The sequence below is a fragment of the Procambarus clarkii genome, chromosome 8 (assembly GCF_040958095.1).
Source record: "Procambarus clarkii isolate CNS0578487 chromosome 8, FALCON_Pclarkii_2.0, whole genome shotgun sequence".
Taxonomy (NCBI): Eukaryota; Metazoa; Arthropoda; class Malacostraca; order Decapoda; family Cambaridae; genus Procambarus; species Procambarus clarkii.
The window spans coordinates 45,780,304-45,791,901 of record NC_091157.1 but is presented as its reverse complement, the minus strand read 5'-3'; the positions used below and the strand labels follow the sequence as shown (position 1 = coordinate 45,791,901).

At 41.7% G+C, this 11,598-nt stretch overlaps 1 protein-coding gene across 1 annotated transcript in view; it reads right to left on the bottom strand.

Annotated features, from left to right (window-relative positions):
* The window catches only part of LOC123759654 (rhodopsin), a 45,730-nt gene extending 34,440 nt beyond the window's left edge, over positions 1-11,290 (bottom strand). The window contains exon 1 of the mRNA XM_045744856.2: positions 10,922-11,290. The gene's annotated coding sequence lies outside the window, so the exon portion shown is untranslated. The remainder of the gene's footprint in view (positions 1-10,921) is intronic.
* Between the last annotated feature and the right edge of the window lie 308 nt (positions 11,291-11,598).

Genomic DNA, 11,598 nt, shown 5'->3' with positions numbered 1-11,598 from the left:
CAATGTCGAACCTTTTGGGGTAAGCCGGAGACCCTATAATAATATGTATTATTAGTTACTTCAAAATTGGGAGATTAAATGTTACATCCACATTCAATATTTTTATCTTGAAATTCAAAGATGATCTGCCTGGAGGATTTAATACCAACATTTTGACTAAATGCGACTAGCTACAGTCTAGTAATCCGCCACCAGAGAGGATTCCTCGGGATTAGTGACTCAAACAAGGTCTTAGCTGCGACTTAATGACTCAAGCCTCTCAAACTTTCATGTCTTAACTGTATGATTTAAAATTATTTTTTGTTATCCTGCAACTCTAATAATATAATGTGTTGACAAAGATGGCATCATGACAGAAGACAATTATCCCAGTGAATGGAAAATAGCCCCAATAAAGGAGTCAGTGCAACAGATTAGAGCAAAGTAGTGGGGGATTGCAATGAAGTTTTGCTTGTTGTTGACCCTGGGGCCACCTGTTGCCAACGATGAAACTCCGGGTTAATGTCATACCGTGTTGAGCTTTATGACATTACGCTGTTAATAACGGTGTACTGTGAGTGTTAATAACACTGCATTGTGAAAGTCGATAACTGGAAAAGTGAGCATTTTAGCAGAACTGTGATGGCCTTTTAGTAATAACTTGTCTTTACACACAGAGATCACACTAACGTCATGCATCAAATGAGTGCATCTGAGCAAATAGCTCAGTCGATTAAGGCAGAGTCTGGGATGCTCCCGGACGCAGGTTCGAATCCTCGTCACGGCCCTTGTGGATTTGATCATTTAATAACTTGTCTATTCTGTTGCTTTTAAATGGGTTGCTTCTGTCGGCTGTCTCCATCAATCAAGTATCAGGTGAAGAATGCATTAGAAATGCACTAATTTGATTGAAGGGGGGGGGACCTATCAGGAGAAAGCGCCAAGCCATTACGACTATATAGCCCTTGGAAGGGTCAGGATAAGGATGGGACGAGGAGGGGAGGAGGGAAGGGATGGGACGAGGAGGGGAGGAGGGAAGGGATGGTACCCAACCACTTGGACGGTCTGGGATTGAACGCCGAACCTGCACGAAGCGAGACCGGCGCTCTACCGACCAGCTCAAGTGGTTGGGTTCTAATTTGATTGAGTGCGTGTATAGAAAATTAATTTAACGCTTTGCCTCCAATATATAATGAACTATGCCTCCAATATATAATGAACTATACCTCCAATATATAATGAACTATACCTCCAATATATAATGAACTATGCCTCCAATATATAATGAACTATACCTCCAATATATAATGAACTATGCCTCCAATATATAATGAACTATGCCTCCAATATATAATCCTGTGAACTATGCCTTAGTAACTATACTGACATAAAAAAATTCTGACATGAGCAGTCTTACAAAATAAAGATATATAAAATACTGCGCTACTTCTCAATCAGAAAAACTGAAACAACGGAAATTAGCTTAACAGAAAAACAGATTCTCCGACTGAAGTCGAGTTGCAGAAAATTGTCCAAGTGAGCATTGTGTTGCAGAAGAGCACAGTACGATACTAGTGTATTTTTTTTTAAATACATCGTGTCGTGAATGTTTTGTGCTTCACCTACACTGTGTGTGTGTATTCACCTAGTTGTATTCGCCTAGTTTTGCTTGCGGGGGGGGTTGAGCTCTGGCTGTTTGGTCCCGCCTCTCAACCGTCAATTAACTGGTGTACAGATTCCTGAGCCTACTGGGCTCTATCATATCTACATTTCAAACTGTGTATGGAGTCAGCCTCCACCACATTACTTCCTAATGCATTCCATTTGTCAACCACTCTGACACTAAAAAAGTTCTTTCTAATATCTCTGTGGCTCATTTGGGCACTCAGTTTCCACCTGTGTCCCCTAGTGCGTGTGCCCCTTGTGTTAAATAGCTTGTCTTTATCTACCCTGTCGATTCCCTTGAGAATCTTGAATGTGGTGATCATGTCCCCCCTAACTCTTCTGTCTTCCAACGAAGTGAGGTTTAATTCCCGTAGTCTCTCCTCGTAGCTCATACCTCTCAGCTCGGGTACTAATCTGGTGGCAAACCTTTGAACCTTTTCCAGTTTAGTCTTATGCTTGACTAGATATGGACTCCATGCTGGAGCCGCATACTCCAGGATTGGTCTGACATATGTGGTATATAATGTTCTGAAAGATTCCTTACACAAGTTTCTAAAGGCCGTTCTTATTTTAGCCAACCTGGCATATGCTGCTGATGTTATCCTCCTTGATATGAGCTTCAGGGGACAGGTCTGGCGTGATATCAACCCCCAGGTTTTTCTCTCTCTCTGACTCTTGAAGTATTTCATCTCCTAAATGATACCTTGTATCATACCTTGATACCTTGTCTCCTGCTTCCTACCCCTATCTTTATTACATGTGTGTGTGAGTGTGTGTGTGTGTGTGTGTGTGTGTGTGTGTGTGTGTGTGTGTGTGTGTGTGTGTGTGTGTGTGTGTGTGTGTGTGTGTGTGTGTGTGTGTATGTGTGTACTCACCTATTTGTACTTACGACTTAGTGTCTACAGGATCGAGCATTGACTCTTTGTTCCCGCCTTTCTTGCCATCAGTTGTTTATAGCACTGACTCCTGTCCTATTTCCCTAGAATATCTATCTAGTTTTAAAATTATGAATAGTGTTTGCTTCCTTTTGACACTAGCTCTCGACATATGTCAGTTGCTTAATTTAGAACCTGTACTTGAGGTCGATCTCGAACCCATTGTTGATGTGACGACATATATTGAATTTTGTAACTAGCTCATCAAGATTGTAACTTGCTTAGCTAAATGAATTGTGGGGTTCAGTCCCTGAGCCCATTATGTGCCTCTGTAACCCTTTCCACTACCGCCCATAAGATGGGTATGGGGTGCATAATAAATGAACTAAACTAAAACTTCCACAACCTGCTCCTAAAGTTCATTACATTTTTCCACTACTCTCACGCTAAAAGAAAACTTGCTAACATCCCTGTGACTCATCTGAGTTTCCAGCTTCCACCCATGTCCCCTCGTTCTGTTAGTATTCAGTGTGAACATTTCGTCTATTTCCACTTTGTCAATCCCTCTGTGTATTTTATATGTTTCTATATAAATCGGTTATCTGTTTCTGTGTGTGTGTGTGTGTGTGTGTGTGTGTGTGTGTGTGTGTGTGTGTGTGTGTGTGTGTGTGTGTGTGTGTGTGTGTGTGTGCGTGTGTGTGTGTGTGTGTGTGTATGTGTGCTAGATACTCACATTATTCTAGATTAGTGTAAGTGATAATATACTATTTAGTGATATTATACTATTCTAAATTATCTCTAAACTCTTACAATATCGAGAAAGGAAAAATTACATAAGACTATTTCTGGGCTCAACCTTGCAACTTCCCACTGTTCACTCCACCACATAAATTTGAACTTGATAATCCTCTACGGATTCAAAATCCCTAAACAGATTTACCTTCTTCTTGAGAGCATCTGGGGTACGGAATAAAAGGGATTTTATTATGTAAACATTTATGGTGTCTAGTAAAAGTTCTAAAAGGGGAAATAATATTAGATCATGTTTGTGTTGACCTATTTGTGTTTAGCTATCAGTGAGTACAGGGAAGTGAGGTCCAGCTGTCCATATCCTGTCGTCTAGTCGCATCTGGCCTTAGAGTTGAGGATTTACGTGGCTTCAACAACTTTTTGTTTAGGTGAAAGAGTCATATCGGTACCGAGCCAAGATCTCATTTATGTCCAGAGAGAGAGAGAGAGAGAGAGAGAGAGAGAGAGAGAGAGAGAGAGAGAGAGAGAGAGAGAGAGAGAGAGAGAGAGAGAGAGAGAGAGAGAGAGAGAGAGAGAGACAGACAGACAGACAGACAGAGACAGAGACAGAGAGAGACAGAGAGAGACAGACAGAGACAGAGACAGAGACAGAGACAGAGACAGAGACAGACAGACAGAGAGAGAGAGAGTAAAAAAAAAACATTCTGATCACTGCAACTGATGCAACAGATCTCTCTTCCTTGTGGATGGAATTGCTGTCTTATTTCCCAGAAGTGAGCCAGGTGGATTGATGAGAAATCCTTTCACTGCTAGAGTGCACCGTCTTCCAGACACATACAAGACGACTACAAAGAGTTGGTGAATGACTCTGCTGGAAAAAGATACACGTGACCAAGTTGTGTTCTAAAACTGGCGTTGTTAAGAGGTATTTACTGATACTCCCGAGTACTTAACTATGTGATAAAGGTTTTTTGGTGTTGTTAAACTTGAAAACTAAACACCAGGCCTGGCTTACTGTGGAGCATAACCTTCGAGTATCTCTGACACTGATGCTCAACTTATTTCCACAAAACATGCACATTTTTCACGCTGAAACTTCATTCTGATTGTCGTGGGTAAAATATCATGGTAATACGTGCCGAAGCAGCTATAATTTCAACAGTTTTACAAAACTAGTGTTGAAGCACTGTAAATATAATGTGTTAATAAATAAATATAAATAAATATTTTATAATATGAGTCTCTCTCTCTCTCTCTCTCTCTCTCTCTCTCTCTCTCTCTCTCTCTCTCTCTCTCTCTCTCTCTCTCTCTCTCTCTCTCTCTCTCTCTCTCTCTCTCTCTCTTCCAAAACAATCCGTACTTCATTCTCCAAGCACAGAACTCTTGCGATAAAATGAATCATTCGTTTATTTGTACAATCCAATGAATGACGTCTGGGAGAGGATGGAGCGTCCAGTCATCTGGGATAAAAGGATGCTGTGAGTTACCACAACAAACGTCGAAGTTACCAAAGTTAATAAGATTCAGTTGAAAAGGAAATCGGTTTAAAAAGTCATGTCGATCGAAGGGCGTATCCCATCATCTCAACTAATAGAACGTGTTTTGTACGTTTGGGGACAGTCTATCCGGCCAGAATGTTAAGCAGGAAGTGTGACAGAGACCAAATCACGGGAGCCGGACCAATCCACGGTAATACGGCCATACATACATACTTCCATTGTCAGGATGAGCTAAAATATCAATATCGGGAGATGTATCGGGTCTTACTTTGTCATTTTCCAAGATTAAATTGCAAGAAAAGCGATAAAGACGCCGGAGCTGAAGGTGTTTCTGCGATTACCGAAGGGAATGACGAGAGCGAGGAAATAAGAGCAGAGTGAGAGAGGAGGAGAAACCAGAAAGTGTGAGAGGAGAATGAGGGAGGAGAGAGGCAGAGTAGACAACCCATTCTCCTGTTTAGATAGTAATTTTTGTAACTTTGCGCACTATAATAACTATGTAAGGGAAGCTGTGTGTACGTGGTGGACACGGGGGAGTTGAGTAGTTAAACATTCTCCCACCAGCCTTAAGGGTGTGAGACCATCTATGTGTGCTGAACGACCAGGTATCAGTATACAGATGGTTGTCTCTATATCAGGGATTATGGGCACATCTCTGTCTATAAAATTGGATGTCTGTCTATCTTCCTCTTCGAGGCTGGAGGCCGGATGCTTGGGGGGCTATCTTAACGTAACTTTGTACAGTGATTACTGTGGGGTACGTTTCCAGCATGGGAGAGTCAACATCGGCACCATTCAAACGAGTACACTGTGGCATGGTGCTATCGGGAACCCCCATGGACTATCTAGGGACTTGGGGAACGGTTCAGTCTTTCAGACGTTCTAAAAAACTAAATTCAAAACAATTCTTTTTTCTTACCTCATCGTAAAACATGATTCACTAATGGGGAATAATACTTACTGATATAAGTTATATTGCTTTGAATTTGCAGGTATAACTCATTCTAAATGTTAACATATATGTAAACTGTGCTCAAGAAGTGTACGAAACAGATCATCCAATAACAGGTCTCGAAGTCATATTTCCCCATAGTGTTATCGTGTTATCTCTGTCTCTTATCCATCATTCAATTCTCCACCAATCGTGTCCCATTTCAACAAGACGGTGTCACGCAGCTGTGTTTGACAAGGATTAAACACGACTCAACTGACTGGTATGTGGCCTTATCTGTCCATCAGGTCAGGTCAAGGGGGCTGTGTACCTGCTGCATGGGTGACAGCTTCTCCCTCCCCCCTCCCACAGTATCAACCTACCCTGGCTTTGCGCCCTGGAGAGGCCACTCCAGACCGACAACCAAAGCGCAACTCCATATAGTCTCCTGAGACTGATGGATGTCTGGTACTACTACTAGGTCAGGTCAAGTTATCTAGTAAGAGTAGCTGTAGACAACCCTCTCTCATCACTCAAGCCTCTTATCTCCCTCCCTCTAGGTCTCTCTCGACCTCCTTAAAGACTCTCCCTTCTCTCTCTCTCTCTCTCTCTCTCCTCAAGTGTTGGGTTAAGATCTCTGTATCTGTTAGTGATAAAGTGTCCAGTACCACTAGGCTGTTTCCCATGGTACCCAAGAGCTTGTGGCCAAGAGTTGGAGCCTCATGGTAACTTTGCTGTTAGAGTTGCAATAGTAGTTAGTGTGGTTATGGACGGTAGCAGCGTGGGGAGTGCCTAAGGGCAAGGAGTTGACTCCTTGTTCTCGTGTGCTCTATAGTACTCACCTAATTGTGCTTGCGGGGGTTGAGCTTTGGCTCTTTGGTAGTGGTGATGGTTTGTTCTTTTCTCTCTTCCTTGTTGCAGAAGGTTCAAAGTATTTATTTCTGAGTTCTGTTTGTTGATGGATCACTCGTGTGACCTCTTGCTTCGTTAGGGATTTAGAATGGGATATTATTTATTTTATAACTAAACTCTGTGTTGGAGTGTTATTTGATCTTTTATAGTTAAATTTTCCCTTTATTTATTCTGAGAAAATCGTCTGGAGTTCCCTTGATGGTTTTTGCGTTATCCTTTAAGTGCCAGAATAATTAAGATCTGGGAATTAACCATCAACAAGCTGAAGAGATTAATAATTATAAATTAACTGGTCTCAAGTAATTATCAAGAGTGAATAGCTAAGTCCATTTGTTTCATGTTCTGGCCTCTCCTCCTCCCGGGTAGGGACGTTAGGAATAGACGTCCCATCCTCTATCCCTCTTTATTACCCCCCCCCTTTCTTTTTGTTCTCTTCCGCCTCTCTCTCTCCCACCTCCGCCTCTCTCTCTCCCACCTCCGCCTCTCTCCCACCTCCGCCTCTCTCTCTCCCACCTCCGCCTCTCTCTCTCCCACCTCCGCCTCTCTCTCTCCCACCTCCGCCTCTCTCTCTCCCACCTCCGCCTCTCTCTCTCCCACCTCCGCCTCTCTCTCTCCCACCTCCGCCTCTCTCTCTCCCACCTCCGCCTCACCAAGTCTGCCCTTAGGCTCTCCTTCACGCCTTTCTTTCTCACATTGCATTCTCCTCTCTCCTATTACACCCTTACTCTCAATGCCCTTCACATCTCTAAGAAATAATCACGATCCTATGTAATTCCAAGATTATAAATATATGTATATATATATATATATATATATATATATATATATATATATATATATATATATATATATATATATATATATATATATATATTTATCAATTAGAAACGATAAGCAATACAAATAATCATTCTCAAGTACACAATCGACTTGAGAATGGTCCAGGACGAACCGAAACGTCGTCGTCGTCCCTTCATTTTCTAGTATGTGGTCTGGGCAACAGGATATCAATTCTTTTTTCAGTGTATTGCTGCCCCCTTATCACTTGGGTGAATGATGGTGGTGGACACCAGGGAGATGAATGTTCGTGGAGGGCACGTGATAAGACCACAAGGAGCACGAGTATCGTATACCTTCATAATAGTCAATTAGGATAGCATTCCCCTGAAAGATATTGCCAAGAGGTTAGGTGGGGTGGGGGGCAGTGGAGCCAACATATCCGCACTTCTCTTGTTTTACTCGGCGTGTGGGGTTGGTATTTTTATCTCTTACAACAACGACGACGACTTTTTCGACATCAGTAATAGGTTTGAAATACGAGATCTCTCTCCTATCTCCTTCCCTTCCTGTCGCTCTTTCTGTTTTTCTGTTGATCTTCCTGCATGGGTGTCTTCCTGTTGATTTTCCTGTCTATCTGCCTTCCTGTTGATCTTCCTGTCTATCTGCCTTCCTGTTCATCTTCCTGTCTATTTGCCCTCCTGTTGATCTTCCTGTCTACCTGCCTTCCTGTTGATCTTCCTGTCTATCTGCCTTCTTGTTGATTTTTCTGTCTATCTGCCTCCCTGTTGATCTTCCTGTCTATCTGCCTTCCTGTTGATCTTCCTGTCTATCTGCCTTCCTGTCTATCTGCCTCCCTGTTGATCTTCCTGTCTATCTGCCTGCTAGACAACGTCTGCTACACACACGCGGATATTGCATTGTTCCGTAATGGCTGTTGTTATTATGATGATTTGATTAACGAGAAAATCTTCCGTGTCATATTGTGGTTATTTCTTTCTTTGTATTGGCATGAACGGTAGAGCGATGGCCTCGCTTTGTGCAGGTCGGCGTTTAATCCTCGACCGTCCAAGTGGTTGGACACCATTTCCATCCTTCGTCCTATCCTTAGTACATCCTTAGTACTCCTTAGTACATTCTGATAATTATCTTACCTCTTAATGAGTCTGTATTACTGCAGACTCGTTATCCTCTGTTGATATCCTTCTGGATATCTTCGACATTAATATGCAATAACTTATCTTCTTTATAATATCTAATTGTTTGTGTGTATTTGTATCTTGCTTCGAAGATTCAACTTCGAAGCAAGCTTCGAAGCTTCGTTTTTCCAGTTGTGAGAAGCAGAGGCAAAAACACTTGTACAGAGGTCAGTACTAGAGTCTTTCTTGTTTTCATTTGTTTGAAAAATCTCACACACAGAGAACAGACTTCTTGCAGGCGATGAGTCACAATAACGTGGCTGAAGTCTGTTGACCAGATTACACACTAGAAAGTGAAGGGACGACGACGTTTCAGTCCGTCCTGGAATATTCTCAAGTCGATGATCGACTCATCGACGATGATTTCTCATCGACTTGAGAATGATCCAGGAGCCAGATTCACGAAAGCAGTTACGCAAGCACTTACGAACCTGTACATCTATTCTCAATCTTTGGCGACTTTGTTTTTCAATTATTAAACAGTTAATGAGCTCCAAAGCACCAGGAGGCTGTTTATAACAATAACAACAGTTCATTGGGAAGTTTTCATGCTTGTAAACTGTTTAATAAATGTAACCAAAGCCGTCAAAAGGTTGAGGAAAGATGTACACGTTCGTAAGTGCATGCGTAAGTGCTTTCGTGAATCTGGCCCCAGGACGGACCGAAACGTCGTCGTCCCTTCACTTTCTAGTATGCGGTCTGGTCAACAGACTTCTTTTTTTCAATGCATGTTGATGTTGCGTAAAACAGGACACACAAAACTGTGCAAGACTGCAAGACCAGCACGCTGGCCTGGTGAAACTTTAAGACCTATCCAAGAAGTGACAACAAGAGTTTAACTCAAGCAAGTGCAAGGTAATGAATCAAAGTGCTAGGAACATGGTGGCTGGTAGATGGGAGAGAAGCCATCCTGGAGACAGGGAATGACGGTGTCAGCAACATCACAAACCTCATCTGCACATCATCAGCAGCATATGCAAAGTTGTTAAACATAAGAACTGTCAAAAGGTCCACAACGGGCTCACCATAGCCCGTACTACTTGGAACTTGTGTTCCGAGTGACTGAATCTTAAACAACAACAACATAAGAACTGTCTTCGTAAATCTTAACAAAGAATAGTTCATGTCTTTGTCTACTACACATCTCAGATATATTCTTGAACATTCATTATCAACATGTAAACTATATCTCATTAAACAAACAACGAATCTGGAAAGAATTTAGTGAGTTGAATTTCGAGCAAAGGCTGAAAGATTTAAACATCACGTAACTGGAAGAGAGAAGAAATGAGGGAGACATGACCACTAGATACAAAATATTGAGTAGAAGTGTCAATAAATGTTGCAAAACACAGGATGGTAAAGCTGGCTGTAACCAAGGCAATAGAACACAACAGAAGTTGTCCACAGGTGCAAAGAAGAGCTGCAGGGGCATTATTCAAAATACATCCAACAATATATATATATATATATATATATATATATATATATATATATATATATATATATATATATATATATATATATATATATATATAATACATCGACTGACAGTGGAGAGTTGTCAGGCAGCCTAAAAGCCGACAATTTAGCGCCTATATATAAGAGAAAAAAATATGCAGGAGGCGCTTAACTACAGACCAAAGCCAATTGACATGCATACATTTATAAATTTCTAAAGATAATAATAAAGATCGCAAAAGTTGAATACATAGAAAAGATTCAGTAAACTGACCAGAGTAACACAATATATAAAGAGAAAAGAGTGAAAAGACAGCTAGACTGCCTGCACTTTTCCACGTTACCCGAAAGCCTTAGACACTGTAATTGTATAGAGTTTAATAGTTATTTTTCAATTTGAATGCATCTTATTGCTTACTTCTTTATGATATTTGTTATATCTCATGTCTTCTATGTCTCAAAGTCTATATATATTGTAAACTATTTAAATTTAGTCCACTTTTTCATCATGTAAGAATAGGCCTTGCCATTCTTAAATGGACAGTATTCAATTTATAATTAAATGATCAATGCTAGGTTATTATTATTCATTTTTCTTATTAAATTATTAATGAATTTAACTTTTGACAGCCAAGTCAATTATAAAAGCACAAACATTTTATAAATTAAAGCCTTTGAACTTTATAAAATGCAAATACTTATTCATTAAGATTTTTAAACCCGATTGAAATAGAGAGAGAGAGAGAGAGAGAGAGAGAGAGAGAGAGAGAGAGAGAGAGAGAGAGAGAGAGAGAGAGAGAGAGAGAGAGAGAGAGAGAGAGAGAGAGAGAGAGAGAAAGAGAGAAACATTACCACCAGGATCTATGATCTCACCTTTGCTATCCTCAGTACCTGTTGACATACTCAAGTAACAACTCAAGGCCCTCAGTAGAGCGGACACTCATCCAAGTGGACACTTCAGGCTCGTCACAGAGTGCGTTACCATCCATAACTGCGATTAAAATGTACTTTCCCTCTATTTGAATTCCTATATCACTCGTTCTCCGGTGTACAATCAAATTATGTAGATAAAGAACAATAGTTTGTGAGTTGTTTTGCACGCCAGAAGGCTCCGTGCACTCAAGAGTCCCTCTCAAGAACGACGGGAGTAAACGTGAGGGTAATTAGCAAGACGGGTTAATTGAGAGTCCGCCACGCGCGGAAGGGTCGAGGCGGCGCGCGACACAGGGCCACCCGTCCATGGCGGCGATCACAAGGCGACTGATCCAGCTTCGCGCGCCCGCACACTCAACCCCATGACACGCGCGTGAGTCAGCTTACACGCACACGCACGCAGCTTTATGAGGACCCCCCGTTTTGGATTTTCTTGGCATCACAACCCAAACAGCGATCATGGTCATGGACTCTGTAGCAGAGATGCAGAACGGAAGTAGCACCTGTTGCTATCATACGAGGTCAGGGCTGCTTGGTTGGGCCACACGAGCACCCTCTAGTGGTAACCCTGTCTGGGGCCACACACTTATCACAGCCAGAACAAGGCAGCACCCAGG